This window comes from Carassius gibelio, chromosome A23 (assembly GCF_023724105.1).
Source record: "Carassius gibelio isolate Cgi1373 ecotype wild population from Czech Republic chromosome A23, carGib1.2-hapl.c, whole genome shotgun sequence".
NCBI classification, from domain to species: domain Eukaryota; kingdom Metazoa; phylum Chordata; class Actinopteri; order Cypriniformes; family Cyprinidae; genus Carassius; species Carassius gibelio.
In genome coordinates, this window is record NC_068393.1 from 3,965,444 (window position 1) to 3,988,734 (window position 23,291).

At 38.3% G+C, this 23,291-nt stretch overlaps 1 long non-coding RNA gene across 1 annotated transcript; it reads left to right on the top strand.

Annotated features, from left to right (window-relative positions):
- The first annotated feature begins 1,429 nt into the window (after window positions 1-1,429).
- LOC127944722 (uncharacterized) lies at window positions 1,430-18,744 on the top strand. Its single transcript, XR_008150409.1, has 2 exons — window positions 1,430-2,005; window positions 18,141-18,744. It is a non-coding gene; the product is annotated as an uncharacterized LOC127944722 (long non-coding RNA).
- The last annotated feature ends 4,547 nt before the right edge of the window (window positions 18,745-23,291 follow it).

Consider the following 23,291-nt stretch of genomic DNA (forward strand, 5'->3'; position numbering starts at 1 on the left):
AAAAATAAAAATAAAAAACCTTCCAGAGCATGAAGAAATACGCATTCAGGTCTATAAACTGAAGAGCTCTCAAGAAGAACTAACCTTAATTAAAAACTTCTAGATTTGATTCTCTTTTAGAAGAAAACAAACATAACCCCAGGTATTTATTCAATAATGGCTATTTTAACAAAAAAAATAAAGCATCAACAGGTGTTGACATGCACAGCAGTAATGATTTTATGAACTACTTTACTTCCAAGATCGATACAATTAGGGAAGAAAAAAAAAATTCCATTCAGCCGTCAGCCACAGTATCACATCAGACAGTGGACTACAGACCCCCTGAGAAACAGTTCCACTCATTCTCTACTATACAGTGTTAAAAAAAGTTCCGTTAAAAAACGGAAAAAGTGCTGGTAATTAATTACCAGCACTTTTTCCGTTATTGTACGGGCACTTCCGTGAACCTTAAAACGGATATTTCCGTATTTTCCATAAATGTTTGCGTTATTGTACGGACAATTCCGTAACCCTATAACAGATATTTCCGTAGATTTACCAGACTTTTTCTTTACCATTTACGGACAATTCAATCAAACATAAAATGTAATATTCCGTATTATTAAAGTACTCAATCCATAGGACACTTCAGTCATCCTAAAATGTTTAATTCCATACAAAATTAAAATAAAATATTAGCAGGTACCTGTACAATATTGGTGTTGCACCAAATAATGGTCACAAAAATAAAGATTTTATTATTTTATTATTTTTTTTTAATACATGGGGTAAAAATTAATAGGAGAGGAAGAATTTTATAGACTTGTTAAATCATCTAAACCAACAACATGTATATTAGTACCTATTCCATTTAAGCTCCTAAAAGAGGTGCTTCCAGAAGTCATAGATCCTCTTCTGACTATTATTAATTTGTCATTGTTATTAGGATATGTCCCCAAAATCTTCAAAACTGGCTGTTATTAAACCTCTCATCAGAAAACCACAACTAGACTCCAAAGAATTAATTAATTACAAACCAATCTTAAATATTCCCGTTCTGTCCAAGATACTAGAAAAGGTAGTATCCTCAAAATAATATTCCCTCTTAGAGAAAATTGTATCTGTGAGGATTTCCAGTTAGGATTTATCACAGACCGTATCATAATACTGAGACTGCTCTCCAGCTTTGTTGGCGTTAATGGAAGTGCATTAGCATGGTTTAAATCATGTTTATATGACCGCCATCAGTTCGTTGCAGTGAATGAAGAGGTATCATATCGATCAGAAGTGCAGTAATGAGTACCTCAAGGCTCAGTACTAGGGCCGTTACTTTTCAGACTTTACGTTACCCTTGGGAGACATCATCATGTATCTAAATTATGACCTATGCTCTCGATGTCAAATGAGTTAATCCATGCGTTTCTGACCTCAAGGTTAGATTATTGTAATGCTTTATTGGGTGATGGTTCTGCACGCTCAATAAACAAACTCCAGTTAGTCCAAAATGCGACAGCTAGAGTTCTTACTAGAACCAGGAAGTATGACCATATTAGCCCGGTCCTGTCCACACTGCACTAGCTCCCTATCAAACCTCATACAGATTTAAAATCTTGCTTATTACTTATAAAGACCTGAATGGTTTAGCCCCTCATTATTTGAACAAGCTATAGTATAGTCCTCCACATCTGCTGCATTCTCAAAACTCAGGCAATTCGATAATACCTAAACTATCAAAATCAACTGCGGGCGGCAGATCCTTTTCCTATTTAGTGCCTAAACTCTGGAATAACCAACATAACATTGTTCGGGAGGCAGTGACACTAATTTTAAATCTAGATTAAAGACCCATCTCTTTAATCTGGCTAACACATGACACACTAAAACCTTTCTGATTTTCAAATCTGTTAAAAAAATATATAGGCTGCAAAACCATGAAAACTTCCCATAACACCCTATGTACTTGCTACATCATTAGAAGTATGGCATCTACGCTAATATTTGTCTGTTTCTCTCTTGTTCCGAGGTCACCGTAGCCACCAGATCCAGTCTGTGTCCAGATCAGAGGGTCACTGCAGTCACCCGGATCCCGTCATCTCATTTATCACCAGTAAAATATGGAGTGCCACAAAGATCTGTCCTAGGTCCTCTTCTATTTTCAATTTACATGTTGCCCCTTGGTAATATTATTAATAATTGAACAGGATTAGTTTCCACTGTTATGCTGATGATACTCAACTATATATCTTTATGACCTCTAGACTGGACTATTGTAATGCACTTCTAGGTGGTTGTCCTGCTTCTTCAATAAACAAGCTACAGGTAGTCCAAAATACAGCAGCTAGAGTCCTTACCAGGTCAAGAAAATATTATCATATTACCCCAAATTTTACAGTCTCTGCACTAGCTACCTATTAAGTTCTGTATCAGCTACAAATTATTACAATTTACCTAAAAGGCCATAAATGGTTTAGCTCCTGCATACCTAACTAGCCTTCTACCACGCTACAACCCATCACGCTCCCTAAGGTCACAAAAAAAAAACTGGACTTTTGGTAGTTCCTAGGATAGCAAAGTCCCCTAAAGGAGGTAGAGCTTTTTCACATTTGGCTCCCAAACCCTGGAATAGCCTTCCTGATAATGTTCGGGGTCCAGACACACTCCCTCTGTTTAAATCTAGATTAAAAACACATCTCTTTCAACAAGCATTCGATTAATGCATCTCATAATTTGTGACTGCAGATGTATCTGATGAAATGTGCATTCTTATTCTTTAGCTTGGGTTAAAATAATTAATTTTAGTTTGTTGGAACAACAACTATGCTAATAATGTCTCTATTTGTTTCTCTGTTTTGATGTTACTAGGATTTACACAAGCTCCAATCTTGATCCAGAACACCTGAGATGAGATGATGCTGACCCTCAGAGAACCTCAGGTGATGCTAACCCTGAAACAACACCAGAACTAACAAATATTGCTACTTACTATGCAAACACATAATAATTGCTGTTAATAGTGTTCATCGTCCGGTTGACTACGTCTAGTATTAATTTTTAAGAAAATTCCTGTCATATGCACATAAACTGACAGTCACCACTTATAAGCTACTACTAAATATTGTAGACTTAATTTTCTGTAAAGTTGCTTTGTAATGATTTGTATTGTAAAAAGCGCTATACAAATAAACTTGAATTTAATTGAATTGCCACTGTTGTGCCTCTGACTTGCTTAGTTGAGTACACTTAATTTCCAGCGATTTCGTACTATTTAATCATACAGATACTATTTAAAATGAACTGAGCTGGATGATGACATCACTGAATTCAATGTTGAATTGCCTTTTTGCATTATTGACACACTGCTTTTCAGTTGCTTTGTCACAACCTGTATAGTTTAATGTTCTATATAAACAACAGTGACTTGACTTGACAAATTTTAAGGTGTTTTTCCACTCCTGAACTCCAGAAAGGTTCATTATGCCATGATTGAGACTGATTTATTGAAAATGGCTAAATAATCCACTGAAAAATAAATAAATAAATAATAATAATAATAATAATAACAACAATAATAATAATACTAATAATAATACAATATACTATATTACTGGGTGGTATGTAATACTTAAAACTGAAAAATTCCTGTAATTCACCCACACTATTTGCAAGTGCCGCATAAAGCTAATTTTGTTTTGTGTACAGAAGCTTGCTAGTTAAACTGCTTTAGAAACTTGAATGAGGCACCAGCATCCAAAAAACAGTGTATGCTGGTAGAGGCGAATAATGCTCCAGAAGGTGTCTCAGTCTGGATCCACATTCACAATAGCTTGATCTTCCAACAGAAAGACTCCTTGCTGTGTCCACAGCTCACACACACCCTGAAAGTCCTGCGGACTGTGGACGCAGTTGCAGCACCAGAGTGAAATACCTAAACAGATACTCACACCTGGATGTGGAACTGCACAGTACAATGTGAAATCTCCATTTTACAACACAGTATGTTGTGTTGCAACCAGGTTTTTTGAGAGTCTGGCACCTATGTCAGCATTAAACCAGCAAGTAATCAGCATAAACCAGTCTAGACTAACCAGGAAAGCTTTTCAGCATGTTCTGATTTGATTCTTTAGCTCAAGGGCCTCTGAACATGACTGGGTGACTGAAGATTGCAGTATGCAGGTGGTGATGGAGACTTAGGGGCTGAAGGGGGTTCATGGGAAATCTGCATATGGGATGGTGAAATGGATGAGTTTGTGTGTGTGTGTGTGTGTGTAGGCGTGAATGGTGATAAATTGACCGGGGAGAGTGGGGATGCAGATCTACTCATCAAGATTGATGTTCTGACATTCTGCTTTAAGTGCAATTAAAAACTGGGCCTGCCTTTGAAACCACATCTCATTTTATAGAAGCAGCAGGGATTGGATTAAAAAGATTTTTACCTCTGTGTTTTGGGCCTCCAGATGTCAGAGCACCCATGTCCAACTCCTGCTTTTACCTCCTCAGCTGAACCCATTCTCAGTGGCATATATCATGTAGCACAGCTCAAAGAAATGGAAATCAAGATTTAAAAGTAAGGTAGTAAGACTTGATTGGGTGCTCAGTGTTTCTACCTGTTTATTTCTAGATAGATCACCACTTCCATCTCAGCCTTTCCTCACTCCACAGCCATGCCTGACTTGCTGTCAGTGTCAAGTTGTTAACCTCACGTCAACAGTGTATTTGGGTCCACTTGATGGATGAGTCTACATGGACTTGTCCCACGCAGGGCACATAGAAAAGCAAAAGGGGTTTGTGGATATTTCTTTTTACCTCTCTCTCTCACTCTTTCCTGCTCCCAACAAGCCCTCTGGGCACAAACACTACCTCCGAACAACACTTTCCAGTTGACCTATGCTTAAAAGATTGTACGCAAGTATGAATTTTAGGGACAGAGGAAGAAATGTCATTGCATTTCAAATGTTTCTTCAACTATGGGCACTTTGTCCCAGGGCTTGATTTATTTATTTATTTTTAATTTCACTGAAATTATTTTTTATTTATTATATGTTATATTGTTTTGTTTTTTGAAGATTTCATGCACACCTCAAAAAATACCAATATACATTTTTAGCTACTTTTTTAGATTTTTTTATGCATTTCTTTAAACAATGCATTTTTTTTAAAACAACTTTTCATTAAACTGTGATAAACTATAATCATACACATACATACAACACTGTGTGAAAACAATGTATTTAAATTTGATCATACATTTTGTATTACACCCTTAATAAAGTAATAATAATATATATTTTTAAATAAAAGTAATAAAATATATTATTTTATATATGTGCATAAATAGTAATTCTTTATTTATTTTTATTTATTTTTTTATGCCAAGACAACAGTGTCAGGAGAACAAATAAATATTAATTATAAAAATAATATACATTTTATATTTTGTTGTGTATCATCAATCAAGCTGTAATTTTGACAAATCCTGTAAAATATACATTTGTTAAATAAATAAATACATGCATACACTGTGTGCATTTAAGAAAAGATAAAAGACGAAGGAGTCAACCATTTTTTTGTTTTTTTTTGTTGGAAATATAAAATTCAGGGAGCACATATTCCATGTTAAATTTTTGTCCATCAATCTTTCATCACATTTTTGGAGGCCGTTCCACCATTACTTTTGCTTGTCCAGATAGGAACAGGGATTTCAGATTGAGGCCCTGTCCCCACTGAGCCCCAGACCCTTTACTGAACACTGTGACAGAGGCTATCCATCATGGCCGTCTTTAACACAGGGTTGGGGGATCACGGCTGGAAAGGGCCTGGTTAAATTTTAACCCGTTGGCTTCCTACTCACTGGCAGAGTGCGTCCTGGCCGTTCCCACCTTCGCCCACTCACCTGCCAATGCTTTGACTGCACCCATCTGCTGGTGATCCGTGGCTTGCCCGTGTATCTGTAACAGGGGCAGCGTGGGTGGAGGTCAGGGATCTGATAGCGTGTTAATAGCAGATGAACGGAGGATAGAGTCAGGCACGTGCCATTCTCAGTGTTGACTAGACATGATGTTTGAAGGTGAAATCAAGCAACATCATAGCATGACTCACATCACAAACCCATCCCCTCCAACTACCTGGATCCATTCTGCCAAGAAACAGACACTGTTGACCAACCAATTAATTCCGGATGGATAAACTCAAGTACTGCCCTAAGGTTTTTTTTTTCTCTGCTAGAAGATGGATCCACTCAAAAGTGTGTTGGATTATGGAATAGATTAACGCTGTTTCAGGTTTATTTTAAATTAGGTATACTGTATGTGACACTATTTGTGTAGGGTATACTGACTGCAGTTATACAATTTTCGGTTTATGTTTTAAAACTTTCTCTACATGCTTCAGTTTTCCCAATGCTTAGAAAGTGTGCTAATGTGGATGTGCATATACTGTATGTCAGGGATAACAGTTGAACTTCGACGATAAAGGATTTTCACAGTGTTACAACAGAAATCGATCCAGTGCTAAATGGTACACTCGTCCATATGCTGTTTTTGCAAAAGAACGGGAAATGCAAAGGAGATTTATGTTTTATTTATTTATTTATTGTGTAAATTATAAGTAGCACTGCACTTGTCTTCAAACCTCCCTCACTCTAAAACATTGATTATTGGAAGGGACCAATACATTTACAGAGGTTACGCAGGTAGAAACATTTTTGTACATTTCCAATTTAAGTTATTATTGAGGTCATCACCTTCTGCACGTGCATTTGAGTTTCAGCTCTTCAAGTTCACTGATTCAATCGGTGGAGTGATCAATCAAGTGTGGAAGTTTAAAAATTGAGGGGTTCGGACCCTTAATTGGGGCAAATTCCTCAAGGAAGAGCATTGGTTCTGTGGAGAGACAAGTCCATTCTCCGAATTGCTGAAGTCATGCATGCCTCGCCTGACTTGATTAGCCATGATGAGATGACCTGACCTCTTCTGGTGAGTTAATAATGTATTAATTTTTGCCCATTTGACATAAGAGGCGGTGGGGGCGAGGGGTGGTGTTGGGAAGGCATGAGTTTGTGGGGGTGTAGGAGCTGTCTGATTGCACAAACCCATGAATCTATCATCTGTCAGTCTGTATTTTCTGGCTCTGAGCTGAGTCTCGATGACAGGTCTGGGGTTTTGCTTCATTCCACAAATTACATTAGAGAAATTGTGTTTGCACTGTCTCTGTGCTGATCTGGATGGTACAGCGGTAGCCCGGAGTGAGGGTTCGCTCTCTGCATTTTTATGCTGCCTCAGAGTGTGAATCCAGCACCTGTGGTGTAGAGGCATCAGCCAGAAAATCTTGGTTGTTGACCAACAAACTGGGTGTAAAATAAGATGCTCTAAACCTTGTCAATCCTGGCACTTTCTCTGGTGTCTTTGAGTGCACTAAGAAGCTCTTCAATATTTCAGTGGAAATGAGCGATGGTCCCCCTGGACCAATCCAGCATAGAATTGCTATGATTCACCCTTTATGACCTTTTTGTCCTAATGTTTAATCTGTCTATATCCTGGAGGCTAAGAATGAGGACCAGGGGAGCCCACCAGTCGAATTTGAGACATAAAGAATAATTAAAAATAAATGCTGGGATTTTGTGCTCTCAAATGTGCCTGATTTTCTCTCATTCTTTCCTTTTTTATAGCCCCTCAATCTATTTTTAATGAGCCATTGAATATTAACTGGATTTCGGGGCAAAGTGCCATCTCCCATGAAAGAGATGGATCACGAGGCTCGTCCCAAACAGGGCCGGGGCTGGTCTACAGAAGCTTCATATGTAAAGAATTGTTCTAGTCAATTACAATTACAATCAGCCACAGTAGGAGACATATCAACTTCAATTGGTGTCCCTGCACCTCCCCTTGAAAACTCAAGCTACTGCATGATAATGAGGAACAGGGGTACGAACAATTCAGAATGATATTAGGATGATGAGTTTGATCATTTCACAAGAGCAACATCAATAGTTCATCCTCAGAACACACAGTTATTGTAGGTACAAGCCTGTTCTTGTGTGTCGTAGTGCCACAGACCCAAAGGGCAGCCCCGTGCCTGGGGTTGAACAGAGGCAGGTTTCTGGATCTTACCCCCCTGCTGGGCCACTGATCCACTCCCCCCCTCGCTCTCTTTGTCGAGGGGCTTCTTGGGAAACAGTGATTAATGAGATATTGTCCTGTAGTCCCCAAAAACCTCGCTAAAAATTTACATTTGCCATATCTTGTTTTGGAAAGTGGTGGTTAACATGAATCGAAAGATATCAGAAAAGAGTTGTGACCCTTGTTTCCAAGCTGGAGGAGGCCAGGGAGGGCAACAGGGGCCTTTTAAAAGCAAACACATTTATGGCTACTTAGAGAAAATGGATTTGATTGTGCTAGAAACATATATGTTAACAAGTCTGGCATTTTTATGGGCTATATGTCTTTGGAGTCACAGTGGGGGGAAATGTATGCTTACACCGGCCTTTGTGCTTAAAGACGTGTGTGCTGCTGTTAGTGTCTATTTGCATACAGGCATGCGTTTGTCGTCCTGTTTAGATTTATTAATTCCTGGATGGGTCGTCAGGAGCAGTGCTCTGGCTGTGCACTTTAACTCCGTGCCAATAACAGTCACGCGATGATTAACAGCATATTACTGCTGATGGACCAGTGACTGGGTGAAATACACTGCACTGGAAATATTACAAGCTAGAATTGATGCTGGCACCCTTTCAGAGTTTTCCCAGCTGAACCCTTGCAGTTTATGAACATCACATTTTCATATTCATTTCAGAAATGTATTTCATGTGTGCATGTTGCCCATGACGATATCCCTGAATTCAGACATGTTTACATATATGTGTATGTGTTCATAAGCACAAACGGTGAAATGATACTCATTTTGTGGCTGTATAAATCCACAGCCGCTAAACAGAAAGACTGCAGTTTAACTATTCTTCGGGAACCCTGCGTACTCTATGTACAGCGTCTACTATTTAAAAAAATAGTCAACAATATAATGTTTTAATTAAATTTAGTTTAAAATGCAAATTTATGTGTATAGTGCTTTTCACAATACACACTGTTTCAAAGCAGCTTTACAGACAATTCATGTGTCTTCATTACAATTTAGAGTGATCTGTTATCAGAAGTGAATGTGTCCAAGTAATGTTCATTTCACAAATGAAGGGCCCTGTCATACAAGTGTGTTTGCTAGTTTCAGTCCGGCGCTGTTCGCATTTTCCCATCCAGCACCACGTCGTTTAATTAGCAAATGCATTTGCGATCATTTGTGAGCCCATTGGCGTGCTAGTCTAAAAAAGAGGTGTGTTCAAGCACATTGCTATTTTTTAAGGAGCTGAAATTAGACCTGGTCTAAAGTCTGGAGCAATGTTTTTTCTTTGTTATTTAAAGAGCGTGTTAGTATAGGTGGGTCCACAATTTGCGTACTTATATAGCGCTTTAAACAAAATACATTGCGTCAACACAACTGAACAACATTCATTAGGAAAACAGTGTGTCAATAATGCAAAATGATAGTTAAAGGCAGTTCATCATTGAATTCAGTGATGTCATCTCTTTTAATTTTAAATAGTGTCTATTCATTTATTTCCAATTAAGTCAACGATATCACTGTAGATGAAGTGACCCCAACTAAGCAAGCCAGAGACGACAGCGGCAAGGAACGGAAACTTCATCGGTGACAGAATGGAGAAAAAAACCTTGGGAGAAACCAGGCTCAGTTGGGGGCCAGTTCTCCTCTGACCAGACGAAACCAGTAGTTCAATTCCAGGCTGCAGCAAAGTCAGATTGTGCAGAAGAATCATCTGTTTCCTGTGGTCTTGTCCTGGTGGTCCTCTGACACAAGGTCTTTACAGGGGATCTGTATCTGGGGCTCTAGTTGTCCTGGTCTCCGCTGTCTTTCAGGGATGTAGAGGTCCTTTCTAGGTGCTGATCCACCATCTGGTCTGGATACGTACTGGATCCGGGCGACTGCAGTGACCCTCTGATCTGGATACAGACTGGATCTGGTGGCTACGGTGACCTCGGAACAAGAGAGAAACAGACTAATATTAGCGTAGATGCCATTCTTCTAATGATGTAGCAAGTACATCGGGTGTTATGTGAAGTGTTTCCGGTTCTGGTTTACCTAATTAATGCAGCCTAAAAATCCTTTAACGGATTTGGATATTAGAAGCACATTAGTATGTTATGTGTATGCCAGGTTAAAGAGATGGGTCTTTAATCTAGATTTAAACTGCAAGAGTGTGTCTGCCTCCCGAACAATGTTAGGTAGGTTATTACAGAGTTTAGGCGCCAAATAGGAAAAGGATCTGCCGCCCGCAGTTGATTTTGATATTCTAGGTATTATCAAATTGCCTGAGTTTTGAGAACGTAGCGGACGTAGAGGAGTATAATGTAAAAGGAGCTCATTCAAATACTGAGGTGCTAAACCATTCAGGGCTTTATAAGTAATAAGCAATATTTTAAATGATTAAATTATGATTTAAATGATAAATTGTGTTGTGGGATACAGTATTCTGCAGTAAAAGCTGAAACCACCAAAACTATTAAACAGGACACATCCCCCAACATTGTTCCATCAATACTTGATTTTCAATAGCAGATTCCTAAACTTTTACACTGCACACAGTGTGCTCTGCTTGCTTAGTATATCATTTGGACATAAATAAATTTTTATTTACTTCAAAGTTTAGTGTGTATATACTATATTTTGCTTCTGAATATAACAATCAAGGGTATATGTGAGGTATTAGTCTCACTTGTCCATGCAATTACAATAATCAGACTCTTAAACTTTCAAGATAAAAAACAAACAAATAAACAAAACCAAAAAACACAATAAATGTATGATAAATGTTGTCCATAAGACTTATGCTCTATATTTCTAGACTACATAAGCGTTTGTAAAGTCATACCATTTGAGTGAGTAACAGACCTACATTTATCTCAGTTTTTCTCAATTGCAACTGGATCACTGAAGTGAACTCAAGGACTGGGTTGCATTTCCCAAAAGGACTGCAAGCCTTAATAGATGCTAGAATCCATTGGTGGGAATAGTTTCTATGACTTACGTAGGCTAATAGTGAATTACGGTGACTTTGGGAAATGTCGCTCAGAGCAGTCTGATTCATAACAAAACATTCAGATCTGCAAACTTGATCAACTGATTACTTTAAAGGATCTAAAAAAGAAAATATGGAAAGCATTATTTCAAGACTTTCAGTGAATGTATTCCAGGTTTTTCCTACGAACTACAGAATTCAAGCTATTCAGAGTTCAGAAGACTTGGAATATAACGTGTTGTATGGACCACTTTTGTTGATTTTATTTAGCTTTTTTCATCGCCAATTCATACTGGTATATTTTCAATACTTCTTAGTTTTTGGAATGGCATGACAGTGAGTAAATAATTCTGAATCTGCATTTTTCAGGTAAGAAACTCCTGTAAAGAACATGGACAAACATTAAATTACAAGATAACAAATGTATATGGGAAGGTTTAATATGTCTTTTTGTCACAGAGAAGGACAAGAAGGAACGAAAAACAAGGCGCCTCACTGTGATCTTTGATTCTTACAAATTGAAAAGCACTATCGACTGGTAATTGTTTTACTTTGATAAATGAACCCCCATCAGCACCCCAGTCCGATCAACCAAACCCCTTGTTTGACTAAATCAAATCTGATTCTGTTTCCATCATCCATCAGTTCTATCATATCACACCTGCTACATCACACGGAGAAGATCTGAGGATTTATGTGTGTGTGTGTGTGTGTGTGTGTGTTTGCTTCTTTATGACTCAGAATGAAATGTCCTCCATCATATGCCCCATAACCAAAGTGCAGTTATCATACCTGTTGTGATTGTCAATGGACGGGAAAATGATTTTGCACAAAGACAAGTTGACTAGTGACAAGAATCTATAAATAAAGTTGGTAGCACTTTATTTTACAGTCCTGTTCCTCATGTACATACTATGTACTTATTATAGTAATTACAATAACTATGTAATAACTAGGTACTAACCCTAAACCTAACCCTACCCCTTGTAGTTTACCTTGTGTTACCAGAACTTTCTTAGATAAATACACTGTAAGTACACTATAAGTACATGTTAGTACACGTACTGTAAAATAAAGTGCAACCATAAAGTTGTTGTTTTTTTGGTCAAATCCAAACTTTGTTTTCATTTTCAGCTTGAAAGGAACAAATCCCAGATGTTCAGTGTGGTGCCTGGCGTGTCCCACTGTATTTATATAAGCCATACATTAGCAGACCCAACACTGTATTTATGTGCATTAAGTGTTGTTGCCTACTATGATTTGAAAGCTCCTCACTGTGTTATCATACAAATCGATGGAGATGCATATCATCAGGACCTGATTGCTCGTGAATATTACATTAACGGAAACCAAGCACGCTTTTTGAATATTGAATACTGAACAGGTCATGACATAACTCAATAAGCTCAACCTGATACCCTTCTGCTTCTTCAAACGATCTTTGACAAGAGCTCCAACAGTGATCGTATGGTTAGTTATCGGTTGACGTTATCGCCACAAGTGCCGCTTGGGATAGAACGATTTCTGCATGATCATGATGTCATGGCAGATCCGAGGCTGGATACGAGTCAATGCTTGTGCAAGTCCATGTAAAACAAGCCAGAATAATTGGAGAGGTGATTAACTGTCCTGATTTAGTTATTGGAAATTAGAGAGGTGGCACAATGATGTCACTATCACAGTATCGGTTGCTCTAGGTACCACAGACAAGAGGCTAGATGGTCAGCAATCCATCTAGCAATTAAAAAGTACAGTAGCCCTATATAGCTCTACAGGTTCTTAACCAATACTACTTCTTCTTTTTGTATTGCAAAAACTGCATTGAAAGCACTTGCACTGCAAAAGCACAGTAAAATGTAAATAAAACACAAAGATAGGGAGAAACTCAAAAACCAGATCAGATCATTTCAAGACTGAAACATTCATATTAGTATTGTGAACTAGAGCAACTGACTAACTTAAAATATTTTCTTCCCCATGAGTTAAACTATTGTGGCTTCGCTTATTGTGGCTTCAGAAGATTTAAAACATATTGCATAAGTTGTATGGACCAACACACTATGTCACGTATTTTACTAAAATAAATGTGGCACATTTATATTGTAAAATCTGCTCTTGCTCCACTGAAGGGGTGGAGTTTTAAAAATGTTTTTTTTTTTTTTTTTTTTTTTGTATGAATAAAATAGTCTGAATCCATGCAAAATAAATAAACACCTTTATATAAATTGTTCGTTGGACTTGCAATGTAGTTATAGTCTTTATAGTTTCATAATGTATTTTCAATTATGGTTTCCTAAGGTATCTTGCATTATTGTCAAATCTAGATTTCATGATTTTTTTTTTATTTATTTATAGACTGTTGAAATGACTATTGTTGTTGTTGACAAATCTCACTTATTAAATGACTAAAGTTGTAACTGCACACAGAAAACATGTAAACTTAAGCTTGAGCAAGCATAGTTCTTTTCTAAATCCATGCCAAATAAAGTATAGTTTTATTTATTTATTACAAAGTTCAGTTTTTTATTAAGCCATCCATCTGCCTATATAAGCTCTTCTGCCACCATTGTTCATGCGTTTTAAGCTCTCTGCAGTAGACTTTGTAACCGAGGAGCTCTGAAATTAAGGTGTCCCATTAAGATGACTAGTAGGATGAGTTGTCTTTGAGTTATTTGAACAAACACGTCCCCTTCTCAGTCTTCTCAGTCTTCCCACTCTGTTTTTCTCAGCACCACACAGCACAAGTCTAACCCCCTGGTGCTGGGTCTCTTACCACAAGACAATAAACCTATGATGAAATAAAAACGTGTGATTCATCAAAATCAACTCCAGACTCTGCTGCCCAACAAATTAAACAATATTTCATAATCACTCTACGAGGCTGACAATGGAAGCCAATTTGTAAGGGAACCTCCGTACTGGGAGTGTTGTCTTAAACGCCCGGCTGGGTGGTGTGTAGTTAATTACAAGGGCTGGACATGCTCTGGTGGTCACAGACACTCCCGCTCTACCTGTCCAATCAAAGGCTTCGTAGCCAGGCACTTACCAACACTTCATTTATCTTGTCTGAGTGTAGGGGGGCTAATTACTGTGATGCATACACCCCTCCACATACGTACACACATACACTGCGCACCCAGTGTCCCTTTGCTTGTCTTTTTCTGAGACATCATGGCACGGGTCTGGGACAGAGGAGTTGGCCAATTAGTCTTCCATTAAGACTATCACAGCTCTCTGGCTAGCCTCCCATCAGCTCAGGGCACCGGTGCACTGAAGGGCCTAATAATCTGCTATATGTGTCTGCGCTTCGGTTAATCTGTGAGGAGGAGAGGTCAAGAAATATGCTTCCACTGGCTGTGATGAAGAGTGTCAAGAACTGCAATGCTAGGGTCAGTTAAAGACCCCTCCTACCTCCTCTGAACACCCAACCAGAAGTGACTAGCTATTCTCTTTATCATTAAAATTGTGCTTTTTTCTTACTATTTGAAGTAGTGTAACTAGTTGAAATCTCTGGTTTGGGTGTAAGAGATCTCAAGTGTTGGAGGAGACAAATATTTTAATGCATTACTTTTAAAAGTAACTTTCTCCATCACTACAGAACCCTGATCGTACAGTAGAAAACCTTCTCAAATGATCTGAGGTGAAGTTTGTCTTAATGTAGTGATTAGTTCAGTCATGACACCGATTTACTTGAAATATATTCTGTGTCGTTTGCATATTTGTCAAACTAATTACAATGGGATATAGAGCATTCAAAACTGTGATTAAAAAGAGTGTACGGTGAAAAAATAAATGGATTAAAATAAATCACTGCAACTAGTGTAATAAAAACATATAATTATACATCGCGGTACATCAGAGACATGCAAGAGTAATTGTCTAGTTTGGATTATTTAGAGTAGAAGGGGTGGGCAATGGTGGGTTTTGATGGTCGGATTAAAAAAGAAGAGCAACAGCCAAAAAAATTACCCAATTCTGGGCCTGGTGCAGCTGTTGGTGAGAGGAGTGTAATTGCGTCAGTGGCGTCTTGGCCATCCCCCGAAGCTCGCCCCTAAAGCAGTTAGCTGTTAGCCTGCGCTTGGGCGTCATCATTTTCTAGTACCCATCCATCTTCCATCTCCGATTAATTCTTTTCATTCTGGCACCTCTCTCATAAATCCTGGCACTCTTAATTAATTTCGCTGGCAACGCAGGGACCGCCATAAAGTGGAATTGTTCACACAAAACCCCATATTAATTATGCTATTTTACAGCAATCTCATTGAAAGCTGTGTTTCATCTTTCATAATTACATTTCCAACAACAATGGGGGCAACAAAAGACTCTAATTATTTCTTTGGCACGCTGCTACTTTACAATAAGTCAACAGCGAGCAGTGCTAGGAAATGACCAAGGAGGTTACGGCGGAGGATCAATGGCTAGCTTTTATTATTGCTATTATTGTTGTTATTATTTTTAAGCAGGGGGAAGAGACATTGTGATACAGCATGTGCATAGGCATTTTGGCTCACCCATGCTATAAATCTTGTTAACAAAACAGCAGGCATTGTTGGCAAACTCCTTGTTTTATTTGCTAGTTTGATAATGGTCAAGGAGCTACTTATGAAATGGATCAGTGCCTGTTAGTTAGGCTGCTGGGTTGGGTTTGCACGAACAGCTGGGCAAAGAACTGACACTTTGTGAGGTTGACAGGTGGAAATGCTGCTGTAGAAGTTGCTCTAGCTCAGAATGACTTCCTTTGTTGTTCTGGGCAGCGTTTCTCAAAAGCATCGTGAGCTGGATTTTAGAGACAATGGTGGCAATGCTTCCACGATCTACTTTGCCTTATGAACCTTTTTTTGGAAAATTGCCCTTCTGATGCTTAAGAAGGGGTTTCTTATTAATCTTAAGGATTATTTAGCTGTCATCAAACATTATGAAAACTTTCAGAAGGATATTCCACCTCCAACCTCTCGTCCCAGAAAGGGTTTCTGATCCTACTTCTAGAGGGCCAATTTCCTGCAGAGCTTTGGTCCCACATATCAGCTTGAAAGTTTAGTAGTCTTGAAGACCTTTATTAGCTGATTCAAGTGTATTTAATTAGGGCTGGAGCTAAATTCGGTTGGAAGTTGGTTATCCAGGGGCAGGACTCGACACCCCTGCTCCAGACGATGTAGAGTCTACACCAGGGGTGAAAAACTCATGGAGGGTAACAGCCCTGCAAAGTTTGGTGCCAACTCTGCTCCAACACATATACCATGTCGTTTTAAAATAGGCCTGAAGGATTTGATTAGCTAGATCAGGTGCATTTAATTAGGGTTAAAGCTGAACTGTGCAGGGCTGTGACCAGAGTTTTGCACCCCTGGTCTACAACTACCAAGTCAAATCTGGCATCATCGAATGCACATACTGCAGTTCATTTAACTCCATCTGTGCAAATTGGTGCCACCACAGTTTCCTGGATAATGGTCTATCTTAATAGAAGTAGTTCATATGAGTCCATGACTGTTGTACCTGTCTCCAATAACAAGTCCCATAAAACACCAGCAAGTAAATGCTGTCATGTGCTGCAAGGATGAACACAATTTGCATAATTATCAAGAAAAAAACAAGTTGGTGGTGGATTTATAATTATTAAGGGACGCCACATCAAAGTCCATTAGTTCAAATTAATGGACTAATATATGTAAATACCATGGCATTTATGGCACACTGTGTTTTGCAGTCCATGTGCACTATGTGTATGTATAGTTGCATTGTGTTCTGAACTTTTTCATACTCCATTTTTGAAGTTTTCTGCTCACCAATGAAAGAATAAAGTAGCTAAATTAATTACAGTGAATGAACACAACTATTCGTCTTGTCAACAAGAGTGTCTAATAATAGCATGGAAACCTAATTAATGGGGACCTATCTTCCATTGTGGTTAGTTCTGAAAAAGCCTGTAACTAGATTGGGTCCACGTCTATGTCTGAGTATGTGGTGTACATGTGCTACTCTGTGTATCCAGTTCTTCCCAATAGAGGCCAGTTGTGATCAGTAGAGGTTAAAATTACATATCACATCTCTGCACCCATTGGTCTCTCCCCTGCTCCATGACCAGCTCCACGGGTCCCATGGGTTGGCCTCAGATTCCTGTTCCACACCCGCTGCTCTTTTGAGGCTCTGCTGGGATCCAGGGCAATTACCCGTCTCATTTAATTGGCTTTATCATTTTAGCGTACTGACAGAGATGGATCACCACGCTTGACCAGACCACTAGAGTCACCAAAGAGAAGGAGAGAGTAAAAAAGCAAGAGAAAAGGAGGGAGGGTGTAGTTAAATAATGCAAAGAAGGGGTTAGAAACAAAACAGTTTATTTGAACATATTGTGTTAGCTTGCAATAATTAGCTTGTAACATATTGCTATATAATTATGTGTGGATTCATTCACATTTAACCATGCACTATTTCAGTCCAAAAAGTTCTATTAGTTCTAATGACAAAATAGCAAATTATTAATGGTGTTGACTACACAGTATGCAAGAACCATGAAAACATGTTTTAAACTTTGGCCCAAATTCCAGAGTCTGTGCACTATGTGATTTCCTGTGAAACTTTTTAACACTGTCTGTCCAAATTTGCTGACTGGCTTGGACTTTTGGCAGCTAGTGTTGACTCCTCCAGACTACAAAGTGTGGCAGAAAAAAGAAAAGAAAAAAATGTTTCATGTAATTAAGCCTTTTCTCATACTGCACCATCTAATTGTGGTTTGTCGATAACAGGTGTGCTGTTACTTGTTATGCTTGTGGGTCAAACAATGGGTAAAACTCACACCTAAAGTCTGATAATTTCAAAGGGATGAGGGTTTTGGACCACCTACCATCTCCCCAGAACTGCACCTGCACTAAAAATCACTTGGTATTAATAAACCTTGGTAACAACCCGATAGTGTAGTGGAGGTGATTTTTGTATTCGGTCTTATTCTTACTTGTTACATGAATATTTCTTTTGACAAAATAATTTCACAAAAAAAAAAAAAAAAAAAAAAAAAAAAAATTCACATCATTAGAAGATTGGCATCTACGCCAATATTTGTCTGTTTCTCTCTTATTCCGAGGTCACTGTAGCCACCAGATCCAGTCTGTGTCCAGATCAGAGGGTCACTGCAGTCACCCGGATCCAGTACGTATCCAGACCAGATGGTGGATCAGCACCTAGAAAGGACCTCTACATCCCTGAAAGACAGCGGAGACCAGGACAACTAGAGCCCCAGATACAGATCCCCTGTAAAGACCTTGTCTCAGAGGAGCACCAGGACAAGACCACAGGAAACAGATGATTCTTCTGCACAATCTGACTTTGCTGCAGCCTGGAATTGAACTACTGGTTTCGTCTGGTCAGAGGAGAACTGACCCCCCAACTGAGCCTGGTTTCTCCCAAGGTTTTTTTCTCCATTCTGTCACCGATGGAGTTTCGGTTCCTTGCCGCTGTCGCCTCTGGCTTGCTTAGTTGGGGTCACTTCATCTACAGCGATATCATTGACTTGATTGCAAATAAATGCACAGACACTATTTAAACTGAACAGAGATGACATCACTGAATTCAATGATGAACTGCCTTTAACTATCATTTTGCATTATTGACACACTGTTTTCCAAATGAATGTTGTTCAGTTGCTTTGACGCAATGTATTTTGTTTAAAGCGCTATATAAATAAAGGTGACTTGACTTGACTTGACAAAATGTATTGTTCGTCTCCTGTGACAGCCTTACAGACATTCAAGCTCTTTGTGATTTTCATTCAGTGTGAATGACACTGAAGAAAACGAGATTAGAGCAGAAAAAGAGAGGTGTGGGGAAGAGCAAGAATCAGATGGGGTAGGTAAGGTAAGAACTGTGCATTACTTTAACCCACGCATCACTTGGTCTTAACCAGTGAACATGCTCTGCTGCTATTACTCACTGCTGCTAAACCTGTCATCCAAATGAAGAGGCCCTATTAGATCGTCCTGTTTCAAAGCCTGTGCTAAATTAAAGGATGAGAAACACTGTGGATCTCCAGGGCATTATAGCATATAATCAGAATGGCTTTGTGAATCATCAGTCTTGGGAATTGGTTTATTTTGTTTGGCTTTTACACTGTTACACAGTTACACAAAACAACATATTTGCAGGTGTCATCTTTCTGTAAACCCCTCATAGTTTACACATAACACTCACATTTACACAAACAACTTTCACATTTCAACCCTCATATGAATTATCACCAGCTCACTGAAACATGAAACACAAAATAGTTACAAATTGCTATGAAAGTTACCTCTGCCTACGTCACATATATACAAACCTATAAACATACCATGTGTACTTATTTTCGGTTTGGTTCGGTTCTGATGGCTTCACACATTATGTTTTTGTTTTGTTTTTGTTATGTAATATGTGATTTTTTTAAAAACAAATTAACAAAAATCTCCTGGACACTTATGAACACTGGTGATTTTTTATTTATTTATCATATGTCTACTTCAAATATATTTTCAGAGAAGTATAATTTTTCCAATTTTTACCTAAAATAGGATGGATTGGCCATTGTTGAGTACTATAAACACTTGTAAAGTCTGTTTCAGTCATATCTGAGTTCAGAATATGAATCTCTGCATATGCATCACGGAAGTAATAGAGCTCATGACGCTTCAGGAAATCCCTCATGTGGAAAAAGACATCCCGCTGTCACTGTGACTGAATAAAAAGATAGAAACGCTTAAACTGAAGACAACAAACACTCGACTGTGATTATATATAGTTTATTTGTGTTCTTCAAGCCATCATGGGTATTTTCATAGCAATTAAGTATATTTATAATCCATTGCTCATCAACATTATTACAGTATAGAATATACTTTCTGCCTCATTCGGTGATAAGAAACCACATCAGATCACAAATGGAAGTTATTTAATATTTGCCTGATGTTGTGGAGTAAAAACGTGTTCTCTTTTGTTGGACAGCAGGTTCAGTCATTACAAGGGAAGATGTCTGACGTGTGTTGCTTTTTCAAATGCACAGTATAACCAGGAAGCTTTTCTCAGTTTGTAGATTCATGGAGACACAAGCAGAGGCAGTTCAGAGAGGACTAGAACGCACAGAAATTATTTAAACACAAAACCGAAAACAAGCATGTCAGGCCAGTAATTTAGCTTGAAGTTACACTAGCTTAAACTTATAACCAAGGGTTGATCAAAATACAGGCCCAAGGAAATTTTAGTGGCCTACTTAAAGTTCTTTTGTGAGGATGCTCCCCCCATTTATTGGACCCACATAGGTTTTTCCGTCAATCACAAAAAAGTGTTAAATGCAATGTGACTATTACTCGTCAGCTACAGAACACTTATGTCCTGATGACACTGCTTTACCAAGGATCACATGGAAGCACACAGTCCCAGGTCCTTGTCTAGTAATTATTCTCAGCTGCGATGAGACAGGCAGTAAATTCTTCCTGGAATTGACCAAAAATTGCAGCATGGTCATATACTCCAGGGCCTACATGTGTCAGCCAAGCAACTACCATTGAGATGTACACTAACACATAGCTTTCTCCACATATTATAGACTTCCAAGGGAATATATATATATATATATCTTCGTTTGGAAACACGAAAATGTACCTATGTTCTGTGCACAAAACATTGCATTCGGTCATTTGGTACTAACTTACACCGTACCGAAAGCCCTGTACCGAAACGGTCCGGTACGAATACACGTACCGTTACACCCCAATATATATATATATAAAAATGACTTCACCTTTCATCTGCTCTTTCACAGATGTCTCAGAGTAGTACATGTGCATTCTGTGTTACCACCAGTCAGATGGAGACCCTAGACTGATGATGACGTTAGGAAATAAACCCAGACATGCTGAGCCATGATCACCTCTGCCGGTGTCTCCCGTGCTCTTAAGAGCCAGCGATGTCCATCCTGTCAAGCAGCCCACGCTGTATGAAAAATGAAAAGCATAAGAGAGACACTAATAAAAATAGCACCGAGAGTGGACAGGAAGCACTGCTTCATTACTCACCTCCCTTCCCTGGCCTGCTGGTGTACAAATGTGCTACATGCTGCACAACCATGCATCACCATCAGCTAAAAAACAAATGGGCTGTCGGCCCCGTATTTACCTCCGATTGTTCATGCACTCTCACATACACTTGAGTGAGATGTAAATATGACCCAAACAGACTCAGTCCATCTTCTGTACAACACTATAGCCATGTGCTGGAAGCAGAAAGGACAAATTTGTTCACTGGGAATAGACTTAATGTTGTAATTGAGAGTTAAAGCTACAGAACTGCATGTTTCTACTGCAGGGGTTTCAAACTCCCAGTCTGCCGGCCAGATTCAGCTCAATTCAGCCAACAAATCAATTTCAACTTCTGGCATTTTGGCCTTCTATGTTAACAATTTACAAAAAATTGCCCATTCATCCAGTAGAGCATTTGTGGATTTGACAGAGAAACAGCGAAGTGTGATTTATCACTCCATAGAACAGGTTTAAGTCAAATTAAGTTAAATTAAGTCAAGTCAAGTCACCTTTATTTATATAGCGCTTTAAACAAAATACATTGCGTCAAAGCAACTGAACAACATTCATTAGGAAAACAGTGTGTCAATAATGCAAAATGATAGTTAAAGGCAGTTCATCATTGAATTCAGTGATGTCATCTCTGTTCAGTTAAATAGTGTCTGTGCATTTATTTGAAATCAAGTCAACTATATCACTGTAGATGAAGTGACCCCAACTAAGCAAGCCAGAGGCGACAGCGGCAAGGAACCGAAACTCCATCGGTGACAGAATGGAGAAAAAAACCTTGGGAGAAACCAGGCTCAGTCCTTACATCATTTACAGCTGACCGTCGAATATCTAGCAGGGATGAAATTCAACAAATTGATTTATTGCAAAGGTGGCATCCTAACACAGTACTACTTGAATTCAGAACCACCAACCACACAATGTTTGTGAATGCAGACTGCATGACAAGGTGCTTGATTTTATACACATGTGGCGAGGGTTCTGACTGGAACACTATATAGTCAAAATACAGTCAATAAATATAGTCAATAAATAGATAATCATCATCAACAATAAATGCAGCAAGTGATATTTTATTCAAACTCAAAACTCAAAAAGTTATTGACAATTATGTGTGTGTTTGTGTGTGATATATACAGTATATATATTTTCCTTAAAGCATGTGGTAGTGATTATATTCCTAAGACCTGGAAACAGCAAGAAAGTCACACTGTTGAGAGCACAATGAGAAACTTGTTTAATTTATGTGGCACGTGGGCTGGGATGGCAGTGATACATGGTTTGTTTCAGTGATTGATAAAAGAGAGGACATTTCTTGGAAACATTCACAATAGTGGATATGAGTGCAATACATCACCTATTTATAAACAAAAATGACTAATAAACACCCATCCCTTATGATACAGCGCCTAAACATAGACCAAATAATGAGTACTACAAAGAATCCTGGAAGAGATTGTGAAAGCGCTGTATAGCAAAACAAAAGAAAAAAAATAATTCAATTATTGAAATTAGGTCACTTAAATAATTCCCCTCTAAAAGCACTAAAGCTCCACCTTCAAAGACAATGCCAGATTAGAAAGAAATTAAAGAGCAATTATAAGAAAGAAAAAGAGAAACCGATACAGATCAATATCAGAATTGAGATTCTAACCTGAAACAAAAAAAGACATCACCAGTTAAGCTCGGTCAGCTCTGTTCTTAATCTTCTAACCGAGAACTCAGGTCTAAGATTCAAACCAAACAAAACAGCAAACAAACAATAAAACAGTAAACAAAACAACAACAAACAAACAGACACACAAATAAACAAATAAAATGTAAGTTATCAAATATTTCAGTTAGCATAAAAAAAACTATTCTGACAATTCAAAATTCACACTGATTTCACACAAACAGAAATTGTCTGTCTACTTTTTAGCCTAATCTAATTTGTTAGGGTTAGGGTTTTACAGTAACTTAATTAAGATTCACAGTAGCAAACTGTATTTGATTTACAGTAAATCTACCTTTCTTTTTTTCTTTTTTTCGAAAGGCATCAAGGACCACGCTTTTCCTGATAGATCTCTAATATTGTTCAAATTTACAGCATGTCAATGATTCAGAGTCTTAATGCACTCTGCGACGGACAAAATGAATGTGTGTCAGGAATTGCTTTATGAAGCATCTTTTTCATTTGG